The 15,529-nt window shown below is 42.5% G+C and overlaps 1 protein-coding gene across 1 annotated transcript in view; it reads left to right on the top strand.

The window, feature by feature from the left end:
• The window catches only part of LOC119648228 (phosphatidate cytidylyltransferase, photoreceptor-specific), a 52,765-nt gene that overhangs the window by 34,956 nt on the left and 2,280 nt on the right, over positions 1–15,529 (top strand). The window lies entirely within an intron of this gene.

Raw genomic sequence — 15,529 nt, 5'->3', positions numbered from 1 at the left:
TTAATCGAGTGTAGACATATGATGTATATGAATATACTAACGAAATTTGCGGATGGTATCTAATTGAGATAGATGTATTTGTAAGTCAGCACCAGTGGTATTCAGTATACGCACTATATATGTACATATGTATTCTTTTGTACATGAAGTAAATCGGGTATATGGGTACCGCCAATTTATATACGTACATGTATATGTACAGTATTAATAATAATAGCTAATCTTTGTTTAGGGTGAGCATAACATCTATATGTACGTATTATGGAGTTTGAAAAAATATGGGGGAATATGTTGAACTTTTAGCTATATACGAATAGAAAAACGTGCATAGAAAGTTTCTCACGTAGATGAACAAAAAACCTTTCTATCCCAAGCGTCCAGCTTCCGGTATTTCGACTTGTTTTTATTGACTTAAAATAAGCAGATACATAATCAACAACTTTTTTGTATGAAAACAACTTCCTTGGCAACTCCTATAAAAAAAACGCATTCAAACCACGAAACTCTGACTTTCCAATATAGCAAAGAAATTGGGCGCAGCATTATCGCATCCAGAAAAGTGCTAGACGAGCAAAATATGGCTGTAAATAAGCAGTTGTATGGTGCTGTGATCGGAGAGTGAAGTTGAAAAAAATGTTCTGAACGATATTATTATGATTTCGAAAAGTTATTGCCTTTTTAAACTTCATACGCGTATTCCTTCAAACCATGCTTTCAAAATTAGCGAGCAGTAGAACTCGAAGACTTATCATCGGATCAGTGTAAAAACCTAACTGTTTATACGGTCCTACAGCTGCCATTTCGTAAAAAATTGTCAAAAATAAATTGTTTTCATACTTCTGAAGAGTTGCTTATTCGATTGGTATTTTGGTTCTGGATTATAATTTAAAATAGTAAACGCAGAAAAATCTTGAAAAAAGTTTTTAGAGCAGGAAGGGGTCCCAAATGGATATAACCCCTTAATGGTTGTCAATATCCCCTAAGCGGATCATAGCGTGTTGTCAGTTCCGAAAAATGCTCTTCTAGGTCTTACCGAGAAGTCTACCTTCTTTCTCTAATTTTCTGCGATATGTGCGTTTGGGTGTTTGTTTTTTTTTTTAATTTGCATCGTGTTCATAAAGGAGTGGTCCATGGTTGGTTCGCCTGTTACCCCTCATCTAGTACAGTCCGCCATCGAATGAATGGGGATTCAGGACCGACTGATATTCTCAAACGAATTATTTGGCTAGGTTTAGGTCAGCTAAGACCAGAATGTCATGATATTGTTGTTCATTATAATTCGTAGATATGTTGTGTTTATGAATTAATAAAAATAGGAGAAATATAATATCTGTAATCGCTTTCAGTTACGCGTCTAAAATTTTGCCATTGACCTGAATGAAACCACTATTTTTGATTCTTTTGAAGAAGAATTGTTTTATCTATACTGGACCTCACAAATTTTTTACCAATCTTTCTGTAGTAGGTTTATATTTTTTGATGTAGCACAGCCTGTCATAAGTCCAGGTTGACTCCAGTGTTCCCTGATTATCAATATAATCAAGTTTGATTTTCTGGTATTAGTTATCTTGAGTACGTGGATCTCAGTTTCGTTTGCACCGTTTTTAATTTGATGTCATTTTCTATGTTACTCGTAGATATTTATCGTATCAACTTAAGTATTTGCTTCATTCAGGATATTTTGACATGCTTAGAGACAACTATCCTCATTTAGACTAAAAGTTATCTATCGGCTCTTGAATCTTTTAACTTTGATACGGTGGCCTTTGAATCATTCTTACTGAGGTTGGCAGAAGCTGATGTTATGGTTTTGCATCTCCTAAGGATATTTTTATTATTCGGAAAGTTTAACATAATCTATTGGTTATTTATTGGCATATCGGAAATATAAATCAAGCAAAACAATATGTCAAGAAAACTTCCCTGAGGAACTCCGACTAGAATTGAGTTGTAATTCGAGTGGTGATCATTTCAAATAACTTTAAACAAACGGTAGGCGAGGTTCGATTTTTAGTTCGTGAATATTTTCTGATGAATATTACGGATTTTGTCGTTTGTTTGTGCTAGTCCAGCTGAATTTGAAGTTCTCGAATAAAGAGCCGCGTTTATAAGGGGAGTAATGTTCAACCAACAAGTTATCAATCTGATCTGGTTTTTATTTTTACTTTAGTCCCCAGGACAATGATGATAAATAGTTAAGCCGGTTGGTCGATTTCAAGATTAATTTTGGTTACTTTACTTCTGTAGATCTACGGGCTAATATGTAGATGTGTTGTTCTGATGGGACTATGTCGGGATGGGATTCATTAGCGTGGACTTTCCAGAGCTGCATATTGTTAAGTGTTGTTAAATGCAATGCCCATTATTTTTGCTTTTGATTGTAGTGACCGTCGCCAATGAAAATAAGTTGGTTCGTTGTGATTTTGAACCTCAGTGGATAATATATCTATATCTGACGCAGTTAGTTTTTCACCAAAGTTTTCGAGACAAATAGAAGTTGCGTAAGGACCATTGAAACCAATCAAGCGGGTAGTGTTTTAAATGCTGTTTTATTAGAATTTCGATTCTTCCATGAATCTTTCCGTAGGGATATTGCGGGTCGTAGAACTTGCCCCCAGAAATGGAGATTTTTTTTTAAGTTGGATACGCTGCTTACCAAGAGAATTTCAATTCCATTTAAGTTACTCATGATCGTTTGTGTTTCTGATTAGTACATACAACAATTAGGGTTGCATCATATGTTCTGTTCCCCATATAGGTTGCCCAGAGTACAAATCTTGCTTTATTGCGGAGTAAACATTATATTCTCTGTAGTTGGATTTATCAACTAGTCTGTAATTTTTACGGCTTTATGCTGATCTCCACAAATAACGCAAAGTTTTCATATGCTGTAATCCTTGAAAGTTTGAGTTTTGGGGAGGTTTGCGATGTCCATGGGGTTTTTTTTTTGCGTAGTAACGCGTCAATAGATTCAATACTTAAATCGAATTTGAGATAGAAATCATTTACTGGTAGAACTTCCTTCAACGCAAAACACCTGTGGTTTTTAAGCTGACAAGTATAGTACGATTTCGTCTTAGAGTCTAAATCGTTGATTAATTTTTATCAATGCTAGTTTCGTAGATTTTAAACTTCGCCTCGATTGACGGGGACAATGTAGAAAACGTTTTCTCAAATGGAGTGCAGTTTAAAAACTACGGGACGAACTGTATGCCAGACATTGCAATACTGATGAAAATAGCGGTTTTTCGCAAAATTCATTCCAAAGAACAAGCGTAGCGATAATTGATAAAAAAAAAACAAACCTGATGGCGTTCCGCAGAAAAACCATTGCATATCTCGGGGATTTGTGTGACTTTATTGTAATTATTGCATTACAGAAGCAGTTTATTAGTTGGCTAGTATAACAGATCTCATGCCCCGAACTATTCTCACCTACCGGATTTTTTTTTCAAGATGTCATTTGAAAACCTGATATTTGATATGATACTCATTTACGAAAGCCGTGCTTTGTTATTCTTTGTCTGGTACCGTTGTAGCTTTGAAAAAGTTTCTGCGACAGCTCACTACCGTTTTTCTATCCGATTGGTTCTTGCGTAATCGATTACATTTTTAAGGTTTTGTGTGAAACAAGACCTTATTAGAATCGAGTCGATGCCCGTCAGTCTATCTGTCTGTCACACCCGATTTATTTGGAAACGGCTAGACTGATTGTCAAGAAAATTGGTAAGAGCATGTGATCTGTTGTTCCCTTTACATGCAGTAAGTGGCGCCGTTTTGTGTTAAGTTTAAAGGGCTCCCCATACATGTGAATGGAAGGTGCACATTTTTTTTCGTAAAATGTGGCCATGTGGGGTATCACATTAAAGGGCTCAATTAGTGCTTTTCGAAACTCCTTTCACATTTGATATCGGGTGAAACATAGGGGAATGAGAGCGCAAAATATGACCATCAAAAAGTGTAAAAAATCTCGTTCTCAGAACCTATCCAACTGAAAAATCTAAAAAAAAATCACAGTGGTGCATCTCTATGAAATCTAAGCCTCAAATACATCCGGTTCCAATATCTGCACGAATAAAATAAATAATAGTATATTTCCACATTTTAGAAATTTACCCGGCAACCCCCCTTATGTCCATTCTAGAAGTAGCATGGGTGGCATTTGTGTAAAAGATAACATAATGCAAGTTTGAAGAAAATCCAATTATTATTAACAAAGTTAAAGGAGTGAAACTTTGCAATTTTTTATGAATTTCGTGCATTCTACAACGTGTATGACGTCATCATCCCATATCAATTCGTCAATACCAGAACGAATTAAGTTCATATGAATGGGGTCGCATTGAATTATTTTGTTTTAGTTTGTTAGTCATTTGTATATGAATATCAATTATTCCAAAAGATATGTGTGTATATAGGTATATAGTATATGCGTGCTAATGAAGTTTGCGGGTAGTGTCTAATTCAGATAGATATATTTGTACATTAAACCAGCCGTATTTAATCTACGTACTATATATGTACATCTGTATGATTTTGTGCACGAAGTAAACTGGAAATATGGGTATGATCAATTAATATACGTGCATATATATGAACAGTATTAGGAAATAGGTAGTTGGTTTGTTTAGGGTGAGGATAATATCTATGGCTGTAATATGTACGTAAATTTTGTACTTTGGAAAAGAATGAATGAATGAATAAATTAATGATGAAGGAATATGTTGGATTTGGAGCTATATACGGATAGAAAAATGTGCGTTGAAGTTTCTAACATAAGATGAACACAAAACTTTTATAACGAAGCGCGTGCTTCCGGTATTCCGACTTGTTTAATATTTTACTTTTACTTTGAGTCCCTTTCAGAGACCTGGAACAAGTTTTGGTTATTTGGTATTAGACCGGTGCTGGAGTGCTGTTTGTGTTGTGTGGTTCTACCCCGGTTGCATACTCATATCTTTTCACAGGCTTTGGGGTAGGTCGTTTCCGTTTATGTAGTACAATGGAAAAAAATCGTTGTTTGATAATGATATGAAACGTGAAATCCTCTTGGAACAAAGAGAAACAGAAAACATTGCCTTCAATAACTGAAAATTAACGATGAATGAATGAGTATATCAATAGTTTCTTAAACAGTCTTGATTGAAAAGTACACATTTCTGTTCAACTATTTTTCTCATGATCTCGGCATCTGAACAACCGATTTATTTTATCATATTTTTTTTACGCAATCCCGAGGTTTGAATCATTAATCTGTTGAAAGTAAATCCATCACCAACCTCTGTCCCCGCGACCTGCCCCGCATTTACCCCGTGCTCAAACGAATTGGTTTGAAAAAATCTGTAGTTTGAACCGAAAAGTTATCCCTAAAAAAAGATAAAATTAGCAGTACGTTCGGAAGTGAAAGCGACTAAAGATATTTTCATATTTCTGCTACAAACAAAAATTCTGGCAGTGGTAGAAGGGTCACTCTAAAATTTGTAAAAACGCCAACAAACTACCATGGAAGAGCAGAAGTGTAGCACGCTCAGTAGTATGGCAGAAAATATTAGACAAACTCTTACCGAAGAGAAGATAACATGATTGATAGGCTTCCGGGTTTGACGGGATATTACCGATCATGTTTCAGACGCAAATACAGACAAGTCCCGTAGCTTAAGGAGATCTTTATAAGCTCGACTTAATTATGTGCTACAGATCTGAAAGTTTGCATATTAGAGTGATCTTAAATCAGTTGCTGCCAAGAAAGTTACAGCATTCGCATATCAAAGGAAAATCCAATAAAGCAACCGTCCATGAGGTAGTGGGTCGATTGAATGGAACTTTTAACTACTTTTGTGGCGAGACTATTAGTTACAGTAGAGTACAATGCACAGTAAGAGAATAGTATGTGCCGAGATTTCTAATGAATTGTGGTGGTGTAATTTAGTACTTCCCTGAATTACCATATTAAATAACTGAAATAATTGTAGTATGTTGTGCTGTTCAAATGCAAGAAACTGATTGTTGGACAACGTAGCCTTACGGATATATTGATATCCTGGAACTACTTCTGGGTCTAATTGATTCATACGAAATGCTGGCTAGGTTCAGTATGAAAATTTCAACTCAGAAAATGTGGAGTCAAGTGAAAGAAGATTTTGTAATGGTGGTCCTTACTGATGATTCCGAAACAAACTGAGGAATCGTAGGGTTTCTTCGAGCTAGGTAATGTGCCGACGTTTTTCAGGTGAAGTTGTTGATAATATCGAAAGCGTGTCAATTGCGGAAACAGGATTAGACTCTTCATTGAAACATAGGTAAGAGATAGCCACAGCCGCTTGGCGTTGCTTTATTGCCTGAGTAAGAATCGCTACCCCGTACTGCGTGTGTGTGTGTGTGTGTGTGTGTGTGTGGTGGGGAGAAGCTACAGCTTCTGAGCACTCAGGCCGTGTTGGCCCATTGTACTCGCGTCCCCCGTCTAACGGAATATTCCGGACTCGTTAACGTATCGCAGGATTTCCGTTAGTGGATGTGATGCTACCCGTCGTAATTGGAGAACATCGGCACCAAAGATTTGATGCCTGATGCGTCCATAGGCGGGGCATTCACATAGGAAATGCTCCGTGGATTCCGCTTCCTCATTACAGGAGGGACACGTATCATCTTCGGTAATTCCTATTCTGAACATATGCCCAGCTAGTGAATTATGGCCTGTCAGAATGCCCACAATACACCTGCAAGTCCTCCTGCTTTTCGACAGGATAAACTTTGCGGTACGTATGTTGGGTTCTGGCAGGAAAAGTTTGGTGTGTCGAGCAGCATTAAGGCTCTGCCACCTGTCATTATGGGAAACTTGTTCCCAGTTTTTGAAAACAGATTTAGCCAATGCTATTGATACCCCAATTGCTGGCTCCGGTCCCGGCATAGGGGAGATTGACCCCTCTTTCGCTAAAGCGTCCGAGATTTCATTTCCTTCTATGCCACAGTGACCAGGTACCCAGAGTAGTTCCACCGTATTGAATCTAGACATAGAATTCAAACGGTTTCTGCATTCCTGAACGATTTTCGAGGTGATCAAAGGACTGCTCAATGCCCTCAGTGCAGCTTGACTGTCACTACAGATTGCGATGCGCCTGCCCTTCAACCGCTCGTCAATCACCCAGTTTGCCACCCTTAGGATCGCATAAACTTCGGCTTGAAAAACCGTTGCATATTGTCCCAAAGGAAAAGCCCACTTCTCGTTTTTATTCGAGAGGTAGACTCCGGCTCCAGAACCCTCTTCTGTTTTTGAGCCATCGGTGTAGAAGACTTCCGTATATCCCTCCACGCATTCCTCTGGGTCTTCCCAGTCCTCTCTACGCTTCAGGGTAACTACATATCTTCTACCAAACAGATGTATGGGGACACGAGAATCGGAAGGCATTGTAAGAACTGGATTCAGTCCTCCCAGTAACTCTTCCAATGCTCTGTGCCCCCCACATCCGTTGTTTTCCCATAGATCTAATCGAATTAGCCTATGAGCTGCTCTCATTGCAGTGCTTTGAATAAATATATCCAGGGGCTGCAAATTGAGTAGTGCATTCAGAGCTGCGCCGGATGTCGTGCTCATGGCACCAGTGATACCCAGACAAACAGTTCTTTGCAGTGCAGCTAGTTTACGGTGAAAACCTTTTTGTCTCACTTTAACCCATCACACTACGGATGCATATACGAACATCGGCCTAATGATGGCAACGTATATCCACATTACCACATGAGGTCTGAGTCCCCATGTCGAGGCAAAGGTCCGTCTGCACAGCCCATAAGCTGTGAGAGCTCGTTTCATCTTTACCTCTACATGTTTGTTCCAAAGAAGTTTTTTATCTAGAGTAACCCCCAGGTATTTCACTTCTTCGGAGAGTTGAAGGGTAGTACCCCTCATCTCAGGGAGGCAAAGTCCATCCAGTTTTCTCCTTTTTGTGAATAAAACCATTGTGGTTTTATTTGGATTAACTGACAAACCATGTCTAAGGTACCAGCTGTCTATCAAATCAACGGCACGCTGTATATTCCTACACACCGTTCCAAGATCCCGATCAACAGCAAGTACAGCCACGTCATCAGCATAAGCTTGAGCGTATATTGGCAAATTTTGCAGTTCACATAGCAGTGAGTCGATCAGCATACTCCACAGAAGCGGCGAAAGCACACCTCCTTGGGGGCAGCCCTTCGTTGCCTCCGTAGTCAGGTAGCGATCGACCCCTACCTCAGCGCACAGCAATCTTTGCGTTAGCATAGCATGGATCCACTTAATTAAAGCATCATCAACACCATGCGCTCTGGCGGCATCACAAAGTTTTTGAAAAGGCGCACAGTCAAAAGCCCCTTCAATGTCCACAAACACCCCCATCGCGTACTCACCATTCAAAGTTGCATCCTCTATCTTTGTGACCAAAGAATGAAGAGCAGACTCACAGGACTTTCCACGTTGGTAAGCATGTTGGTTTTCACTAAGTGGGTGTGACCTAAGTGCCTTTCCACGAATGTGACGCTCCACCAGTCTCTCCAAACCTTTCAGCAAGAATGAAGTCAAGCTGATCTGTCTGAAGTTCTTTGGATTAGAATAGTCATCTTTCCCAGGTTTCGGTATGAAAACTATTTTAACCTGTTGCCAAGAAGAAGGCACGTAGCCCAGAGCAAGACATCCTCGAAAAATATTTGTTAGAGGTCGCTCTAAATGCTCCATACCCTCCTTTAGCATTGCCGGATAGATGCCATCCATGCCAGGTGCTTTGAAATGTTCAAAGGACAGTATCGCAGCTCTCACCTTTTCAAGGGTAACAACCGCTTTCGCAGTGTTCCAGTTCCTCTTGCAACACTTGCGTGTTGAAGGGGTTGCAAGAACCGTCAACTCTCCCCCTACCACTTCTCTCACCCGTTCCCCCGAGTGGTGTACTTCCAGGAGGGTCTGTACTGAGTCCAGTCTGGAGTTCGTGAAAGTACCGTCGGGTTTTCTAAGAGAATCCAACTTGGCCGACTCATCCCTTTTGAGGACTCTGCACAGCCTTGAAGTCTCCCTTTCGCCTTCCAGTTCCTCACAGTACGCTCTAAAGGAGTCTCGTTTCGAGCACCTCACGAGCCTCTTATATTCACGTTGTGAGTTCCTGAAATTTAACCAGTCTTCGTTCTTGTTACTTTTGCAAGCACGATTTAGAAGTCGCCTGGTTGATTTCCTGAGTTTTTGCAGTTCTCGGTTCCACCAAGGAACTGTTTTACCGCTTTGGCCTCGGGAAATAGGGCAAGCCTCTTCATAACACTCTAAAAGTGTGTAGTTCAGAGTTTTCAATTCATCTTCCAGCACCAAAGGAGTCCTTAGTCGCCTAGGGAACTGTACTTTATTGCCAAGAAGTTCATTGAACTTTGCCCAATCCGTTTTCCTAGGGTTCCGTCTTTGTACTGCAGACTGTTCGCCCGCAATAGTCAGATTGAATTCTAGATATCGGTGATCTGACAGTGAGACCTCGTCTAGCACTCGCCAGTGTGTAATCAACTCTAACAATTTTGGGGTACAGATTGTTAGGTCAATTACTTCGCTTCTTCTCGGTCCCACGAACGTAGGGGCGCACCCCACGTTTGCAATCATAAGACCAGCTGAAGTGATGAAATCAAATAGCTTCTCTCCTCTTGGATTGCATTTGCTACTGCCCCAACAAATATGTTGAGCATTCGCATCGCAACCTATTAAGAGTTCGAGACCACTTGATTCTGCATACGCCACCAGATCCCTAAGTTCTTGCGTCGGTAGAGGATACATGATGTTTTTCCTCTCGCCATTTATCTGGTATTGTATGATGACCGTAGCTAAGTCCTGGGAACAATATTGTCTCAGCATAGTTGCCTCTAACTGTCTTGACATCAGGACGCAAGCTCTCGGTCTTATGGATCTTTCGTCGTAGAAGATCCTAGCCCCCTTTACTGATCCAATACCACAGATTCTGTTAAATCGAACCCACGGTTCTTGCACCAGAAAGATATAGGGGAAATCCTGTAGCTTTGTCATTCTCGCTGCCAACAGGTAGGAGGAAGCTTTGGCATGCTGCAGGTTGATTTGACCAATCTTTATGTTTTTCGACATAAACTTAGTCTATTGTCTTATAGAAAACAGTTAGAAGCGTATGCGGCAGTCCGCATATGACGGGGTTTCCCCCACACCGTACCGCCAGAGACTCGATCCCCTCGTGATTGGTTTCTCTGAGAAAAGCCGTACTTGGGAGTACCGCAAATCCCATGTTCTCATCCACGAAAGATCTCACCTCATCCCGCAGAGCATTCGTCTGTTTTCTACTTAGCACCTTACTTGGTTTGCGGTGTCCGGGTTGCATAGATTCGATCACTCGAACTGGCATCAAGTCAGTTTCGTTCACGTCTCTGGCTTCCCTTCCTTCCGCCTGTTCCTTGGAAGGTGTAGGAGAAGTTACTAGCAGGTAGGATTCACTCTGTAGTCCCTTCCCTAGTGCGAGCTCCATACGGGGGTTCCGCCTCTGTATGCACTATCTTCCGCGCACGTCTCCATTGTGGGAGAGCGCACCGAAGATGCTGCAATTTGCTCTATGTTGTGTAAGTCGAAGACCATCATTGTTCTTCGCTCTCAAAATGGAGATGATGCCCTACAGTCTCCTGATATGCCTGAATTTCAGTCTATATAGGAAAAAGTGGAGCACCATATGGTGACTTCCCCTGAGCACATTTAGACTCTGTTGGTCCAGTTCGAATACCAAGTTGAAGCCCTCCACGTTTGTAGATTGGTCCTTCCTGGCATTCATGAACTTTACCCTCCAGTGCCCAAAGTCCATGCCCGGGTTCTGTTCACCCAGCAAGCGGATGATGTCCTCTGCCTTCCTTCGAGGGCCCGGTAGCCAACATCCGACATGTTCTGTCCTGCGTAGCTCAGTGTTCACAATAGTGAACTTGGGCCGACCGCCGGAACTCAAAGTTGGGATTACCTGCTGGAGCCACTTTAAGGCAGCCTCGTCAGCGCACTCCAAATGTAGAAGCCCATCACGAAAACCTTGATCGTTAAATCGTGGCTTCGTTCCAGGCTCCATCATTTTCTTCCACAGGCATTCCTGGAGGATGGTAAATTGTCCCTCTGACATTTTGCCATCCTTGGAGGAAACTCCCACGGCAGCAGTCAGAACAGAGGCCGCAGCTTGCGCATACGTCCTCTTCCTTCCCGCCTTCGTGTTCGTATTCCTGTGGGAGGGACCAACTTCATTGAGATCTCTCTCGCTGATTTGATCACCCCCTGGCACACCGGTCCTAATCCCCGCGAGACGCGTGGATGTAAGCCCTGGTGCGGAGCACAATAAAGCGTCGGCCACAGCAGATGTGTTGGTCTTACGCTTCTTGCGCGCATTACCGCTGACTGAAGAGTCTGGTGCGTCCAGTGTGGATCTTACCGGGGTTTCCAGTTTATCCCCACCTTCCGCCGGAGATTCCGCTACCTTGCGTCCGATTTCTCTGGGCGTTACCGCGCCTAGTGGTACAGCCACGTCCATGTCCTCATTCCCAAGGTGCTTCATCTTCCTTCGCAGTGCTCTCTTCTGCCGTCGGCTTAGGGCCTTTCCAGGTTCACGGTGTTCGGACCGCTTGGATCCATTTCCACATACTGGCGTTGAACCAGTAGCGTCCACGTCACCAGCTTCCCGTTCTTCCGCTCTTCCCAGTAAGGATGGCGGAGAAGGTTCTGACAGGCAGGATTCACCCTGTAGTCCCCCCTCCTTAGTGGCCGAAGTTCCCTTCTGCCAGGCCTTTCTCTTCCGCTTGCGGGTAGATTTGGGCTGTAGTACCGCGGACGGGCCGGCCGTAGTCGGATTTCCAGTTTCTCCCAATTTGAGAGTTTCCGTACTTTCCTTTCTGGCTAACTTCGCCGTAGGCACTAAATGCAAACTTTCCACTGAGTCGGAAAGCATGCCTTCTACAGATTGCTCTATAGGCAAATATGAACGTGGTGAGGCCTCCAAAATCCGCGCCTCGGCCGCGACATGATTGCTCATGGTCGCGGGTGGATTCGAAGTCTGTGACTTCTTACCACTTGGAGAGTTTATATCCATTGTTTCCATATTCATATTTTGGACACCCTTAGTGTAGCAGTAAACTACTACAGGCTCCCCCACCACGACAAGGTGGTGTCCGAGGGCTGCACTAAACTGTCTAGGCGATTCACTGTGTCGCCTTCTTGCGGTCATAGGTGCACAGGTTATAAATGAGCAAATCAGCGGGTTAAAATATGGCTGTCGCGGAAGTTAGAACCCTGCAGAATAGATTAGGAATAGAATTTTCTCTCAGTTACTTACTGCAACCAACGTCAGGTGGTTACCTGCATCACATCCAGATAGATGTGGTTAGTATACAATTTATCAAAAATGAAATATTTGTGGCACTTACCACGCCATGAATGAGCAAGCAGCAGGATTTTCAATGTGACTTAAAAAATTAAAGAAGGCATGGTGGTCGCGTAGTGAGATAAAAACAGTTTTGCCGACTAACTTTTCCCGTAATTTAAGCATCGACCCGTGTTTGGCAGAAATGGCGTTTGCATTGTATAACTGTTTCCAGATCTCCAGCCTTTGTCTCGTTCCGGATGGGCGTCGGTTCGTCTTGATCGATTGCGTCATGTTGCTCTGTCAAAGGCCCGATCTGGATGTAGTCGGGAGGCTTTCAAATCACCACCCAGCGTATCAAGCTACCGCTGTTTCAACCGGCCTTGTGGTCGTTTCCTATCGACTTCGATATTCAGACCAATCTTGGCGAGTGCACTCTCGTTCTCCCGCTATTTTTCCACAATCGGTGTAACCCTATATCGATCGTGGATATCCTCATTTCCGTGTTGCCACTAAAGAAGTCGAACGATTTGACGATCGGCTGATCAAGCTCACCATTATATCAGCTGATCACCGCATACGCACCACAGACAGGTCGACCTGGCGCCGATAAAGGTGCCTTCTGGCAACTTCTGGATTAAAAGACCTGTAACGTGCTTGCTGATGACTATATCATTATTGTCGGCGATCTTAATGGTCGTGTAGGTGAAAAGGCAGATGGTAACAGGTGCCATTGGGGGAAGGGGTTTGGAGCGCGCAATGAGGGTCGCTGATTGAAAAGCCGTTTCCTATGAGACCATCGCACCTCAACATCGGCCGTTGATTGCCGTCCTGCGAATTAAGCCACCGATAAAACAGCGTGAGAAACCCACTGGCCCGCGGCGCATTAAATGGTGGCGATTTCGTGAGAAAAAAGAAGAAATGATCTCACTTACGCTATTACCAACCATTACGAATGTGAAAGAATTGTGGAATCAAATGAAAGACACGATCCACAAAACGGCTTCTGCAACCCTTGGAGTCACCAGGTCAAGTAAGGGGTACATCAACCGAGACACTTGGCTTTGGAATGACGATGTTGAAATGAAGGTCCGTGAAAAAAAACACCTCTGCCACAAGTTTCTCGACGATAAAACGCTGGTCAATTGGCAAATTTATAAGAATGCCAACCGGGAAACTAAGAAAGCGATCGCTGTCACAAGAGCGATAAACTTGACACTCGTGGTAGCGAGAGAGATCTATAGCGACTTGCCAAAAGCCGATACGAACGCAGGATATCGAACACTTTTGTCATTTTAATGACAAGAACGATACTTTGCTTACCAACCGTCGAGCCGCGACGGATAGATGGCGGGAATATTTCGGATAGATTTGAACTGAAAAATTTTCTCATCCTCCACTTCCACAATCATTGCCGACATTTGGAGCAGTTGTACCTGTCAGCACAACTGAAGTCGAGAAGGCAATAAAACGAATGAAATGGGGGGAAGCAACAGGACCTGACTACATCGCATCTGAGCTCTAGAAAGTGAAGGACTGCGACCCAACATTGTGGCTCAGTGAATTTTTTAATTGGGTTATTCAGGAAGGTAGAACACCATTTGGTTGGCAAGAAAATACCACAGTTCCAACATGGAAAAATAGAGGTAGCCCAGCAGAATATTCAAATTACCGTCAAAGCATCGCCCTTTTTACATTGCATTTCTGGATCTGGAGAAAGTGTTTGACCGTGTGCCACACGAACTCACTGGTATGCTCTACGACAAATTTGCCAGAAAAGCTCGTGCGCAGGGTTCAATTGCTCTACCACGATCCAAAAAGTAAAGTTCGAAATGAGGCGGGTGTATTAAAACCGTTTCGTGTCTTTGTTGGTGTTCATCAAAGAAGCGCCCTCTCACCACTCTTCTTTGTTCTTGTTATGGACATCGTAATACGGGACATCCAACGTCCAGCGCCGTATACACTGGTTTATGCAGATGTTTTCCTAGCGTCTAATAGCAAAAATAATCTCGAGCAACTTGTCCAAAAATGGGATGATCGCCTCATGCAACACGGTCTCAGATTAAATCTGAATAAAACTGAATGTTTGACGACCGATCCCCATGAAACAGGTACAATAACGGTTAGCGGCAGTGACCTGCCCAGAACTGAGCGATTTAAATACCTCGGATTAACGCTATCATGCAATGGAGAACTGCGCTGCTTCACGCATTAACGCAACCTGGATGAAATCGAAGATCTAAAAGAGAAGGAAGACCGCGAACATTAGTAACAGAAAAACATTACTGCTGTGAAGAAGATGTTAGGTGGAGAGCGGCGAGTGGCATACTAGCCGAGAGAATAAAACTCATACCTTTATGTACCAGCAGTTTTTTGGATTGTACGTAACCGTTTACGCATAAATAAACCCTTTATCTCTGTGTGCCGCCTACACTGACGGAAGCGTAGATGACTCTTATTACTTGATGCTAAAAATTCTGTTCTTCTTTTTTAAGAAGTGAAGATCTTCAAAAGTCTAACTCCAGAGTTCACGTGCCCTGGTATTGTTGGATGTTTACCCACTAAAACTAAAATCAAGCCACCATTTAAATCTTTCGACTCAACAGGTTCCTTTGCAAATTTCATCCCAGCACCTTGATTGACTTGGCTGAAGAACTGGTTGTTTTAATATCCTTTTAGGTATCCGAGTGTCGTCCATACCTTGAACGTGGCCAGCCCATTGCATCTTCCGAAGTTTGATTAATTTGGAGACTTCATGGCCGTAAAATATTTTGGCACAACTCAGGATTGTATCTGATTCGCCATTGGTTGCTCTCTATGTTTATGTTCACGTGCAACTTTCGTATAACTTGTTCCCGTACCAGATTGAGAAGTAGAGGTGCCAGCCCATTTCCCTGTTTTAATCCGATGTTTGTTTCAAACGCATCTGTCAGTGACTGTGATTTGCGTTGTTGAGTGGAGCTAGAATTCCCAAGTGAACCTGTCATATAATAATAATAATCGTTGGCGCAAAAATCCGTATTGGATCAGAGCCTTGAAGTATGTTAGAACACTTCATTCAAGACCGTAACGGTACACTACAGTATCCTGTAGGAGGCAATGTGGTCAGCATTGCGTTCGACCGAGATTATTACCCTGATTTGACTCAGGTATTCATTGGCAGCTGAGTCAACTGGTACCCGACA

This window comes from Hermetia illucens, chromosome 2 (assembly GCF_905115235.1).
Source record: "Hermetia illucens chromosome 2, iHerIll2.2.curated.20191125, whole genome shotgun sequence".
NCBI lineage: Eukaryota > Metazoa > Arthropoda > Insecta > Diptera > Stratiomyidae > Hermetia > Hermetia illucens.
This window is presented reverse-complemented; position numbering and strand designations above follow the sequence as displayed.